Source organism: Coffea arabica, chromosome 4c, assembly GCF_036785885.1.
Source record: "Coffea arabica cultivar ET-39 chromosome 4c, Coffea Arabica ET-39 HiFi, whole genome shotgun sequence".
Classification (NCBI taxonomy): domain Eukaryota; kingdom Viridiplantae; phylum Streptophyta; class Magnoliopsida; order Gentianales; family Rubiaceae; genus Coffea; species Coffea arabica.
Window position 1 is genome coordinate 34,642,136 of NC_092316.1, and position 3,635 is coordinate 34,645,770.

Genomic DNA, 3,635 nt, shown 5'->3' on the forward strand with positions numbered 1-3,635 from the left:
GCACTTGTTATTACTTTGATTCTTATTCTTATGATATTATGAGCCTATGGAACGGCTTTTGACTTGAATTATGATATGTGTGACTTTGGGTTGTGGCTGAGGAAAAATAATGAAGCCAAAATGGCTGGAAAATTAGGTAAACACAAAGGGCGTGCTACCCAAATTTTCGCTCGAAGGCTAGGTTTCTATTTGAACTTGTATACTTTTGTTTGGCCAATACCATGACCGGCTTTCCATTTTAAAACATGATTTTTCATCCTTGGGTTCAAACAACCCTCTTCTTACTTGAAAGTCATCTTTACACGTTTTACTCCTAATTAGTCGGGTTTCTTTGTTTCCCTTAAATGTTTTGCTCGATAAACTGTAATATGTTCTCTTGTTGAACCTTAGGTTTCATTGGTGACTAAGGGTAATATCCGAAAAGATATTTTGCACGTTATTTTGCATAACTAGGTGAGTGTTCCTTGTTTGTTATATTCTCCCTGACTTCATGACTTGTTGTTGTTGTTTGATAATGTGTTAAGTGCTTTCAAGGATTTCTAAAACAAGTTTTCTAGGCGAGCGTGTACTTTATTGCGCTCGACCTTAATGAAAAGTGAAATTTTCAATGATTTAATGATGGAAACATTAGTTGCGCATGATGTAAGCCTTTTGGCTGAATTGGGCCCTACCCTTCGTTACCGATCAACTCGAGCCAGAAGCGGACTCGGTCGAGCGATATGGTGACCCTGGGTGAATTTGGTATACTCGAGTACTACCTTGTAGTCCGGCTACGTCCGGATGGGTGGAGTCCGGTCAACGTCCGGATGGGTGGAGTCCGGTCAATGTCCGAAAAGGGATGAATGAACGAACAAAGGCACGAGGGTTTTATTTCTCAAAAAGGAAATTTTCAAATAATTGAAGGAATAAGGGGAAATGTCAGGGGAACGAACGAAAGAACGAATAGCTCCATATGAGCCTGTATCCTTTTAATGAATGTTACTATTGCTTTCCATTGTAAATGTTTCTTGAATTATTGATACTCCATGTTTAATGTATTGAATTGATTGTTTGATTATCTGTTCGGAACCTCACTGAGCTTTTAGCTCACCCCTTTAGTTTTGTTTTCCTTAACAGGGGACGGCGAGCAGGATGAGAGCATAGACTAGCCTAGTCTAGGTATTTTGTTTCTTTTGTAATAGTTCTCACCCTAGTGCTTGGCACGGGTTGGTTGTATGGTGAAGTGAGAACCTTTGTACATTTGATGGCTGTACTTCCTTTTGAGATAGCAATGTATATAAGTTCTGCTTTAAGTTTGGATTGCTGCCCTATTTATTCTTGTGATTTATTCTAGATTTGATTAAGGAACGACTGAGTCCCAGCGAGAGCCGGGCAGGCGACTCGCCAAACCCTTTGGTTCGCCTTAGGGGGAGGTGGGGCCGTCACAGATCATATCCTGGATTTTATGTGTCAATGCCCGACAATCATTGGTGGAATGCCCGGGAGCTCCAGAATGATAAACGCAGACTGCTTGAGGGTCATAGTCAGAGGGAAAGCGCTTAGAATAGATCTTAGGAGGTATAACACCAATTTTCCCGGCAGCTTTCAATTGCTCATATAATTGGTCAACAGGCCGACCTAGATTGGTGAAGGTTCGGTATGGTGTTGAATTTTGGGTGTCACTGGTTTGTTGATAGTAGTAATTTGGGCTAGGGGGTGGAATAGGTCTTGGGCTAAAAGAGGGCGAGGTCTAGTTTGGGGATTTGGTTGAGGATTTTGAAAGGGTGGTGTGAGTACATTAAGATAATTTGGTCGAGGTCGAGAATGGTTAATGGTAGTATGGTGGATAGGACGGGAGTTTGGGTAGTATGGATAGGGTGATGAATAAACAAGGCGGTTTGAAAATCTAGGTCTGGCCAAGGGGCCCTGATCCCCAACAAAAGTAGTTTCCTCTTCTTTTCCCTTAAATTGGGATTTCTTTCCACTGTTATTCTGGCCTTGCAGAGCCTCTAGTTGCATCTTCAATGTTGACACATTAACAATTTTTCCGGCCTTCACAAACTCATCAAATTCTTCCAATTTATTGACAATTTCGGCAAAGGAATGCCCAGTCATTCGAAAAATTTCCTCAAAATAGGGCGGGTCATGAGTTTTGATGAACGTGCGAATAATCTCATTTTCAGTCATGGGAGGCTCCACTTTGGCAGCCAATTTTCTCCATCTCCTCGCATACGTCTTGTGGTCCTCCGATGGTTTCCTCTTAGTCCCCTTCAATGTGGTCCTTGTTGGAGCAAGCTCGCAATTGTATTCGTACTGCCTCATAAAAGCAGTGGACAAATCCATCCAAGATCTCATATCCTCAGGCTTCAAATTGGAATACCAATCCAACGCATCGCCTTCTAGACTCTCGGGAAATAAGCGCATAGGTAGATTCTCATCATCTATCGGCTTCCCTAGCTTGTTTGCAAACATCCGAAGGTGTGTTTTGGGATTGCCAGTTCCATCATACTTGCTAAATTTGGGTGCTTTGAAACCCATTGGCAATTGCATATTCGGAAACAGGCAGAGCTCGTTGTAGTCCAAACCTCTTTGCTTGTTCAAACCTTGGTTTTTCCTTATGAACTCTTCAAACCGATCTAATCTCTTTAGTAAATTCTTGTCCACTGGTGCGGATGACTCCCCAGCTTCAGCTTTCCCTTGAGCGGCGGTATCTAAGGTGAATGGCTCAGCGGTGGAGTAATAATGAGGTCCTTGTGGTTCGAATGGCATGCTCATAGTAATTGGCGGATAATTTTGGAGAATTTGGGCATGAGGGGGGTTGATTTGGATGTTAGGTGCATAAGCAGGTGGTGGGCCATGAGTGGGATAGGTAAAGGCTTCTTCAGGTGGATTTATGACACGTGAAGTAACAGGAGCTTAAGTATAAGGTAAGAGTATTGGTTGAAGTTCAGATTGGCTAGGGGGTAAGGGATCATGTTGTTCACCGCTAGCACCACTAGTGACCAATTGGTCGATCACGTGCCGTTGGGCCATCATTTCAACGCTTAGCTCATTAAATCGGTTGAGAACTTCATTCAACTGAGCTCCCAGATTCGCCAAATCAGTTGATGATGTTGTTACGGGCCTATCAGATGGTTCTGGATGGGTACTGATGTTTACACTTTCTCTTGAAATTCGGCTATGTGATCGGGTGATAATGGGGCTTCTTCGGGTAGCTATATTTGTAATTACTACCTGAGAATGTAGGAAAACCCTTATTAGATGCCCTTCTTGATTGACTGTTGTCAAAAAGAAAGAAAAAAAGGAAAAGAAAAAGGCAGGAGTTAGTAAAAATTAAAGTAATTCGGATGCATGTCCTATTGGGGGACCCTTTTAGTGCCAAGGGTAGGCCTAGCATGAGAATGCAATCCTCTGAGGTAGGCACTATACCATACCTGATGAATCCGATCAACTCATTGACAGTTGGTTGGAAAGCAATTTGAAAATTTTGGGCCAATTGAATAGCAGGAAACCTCTAAATGAAGGAATGGTTTTGGTTGGCACAGGAATTCGTACAAATCAATTTAATTTTGACAACTTGATATTGGACCATTTTTTAACACGGGTCAAAACCCTAGTTCATCCAAATCAAATAAATGCAATTGATGATGATTTTT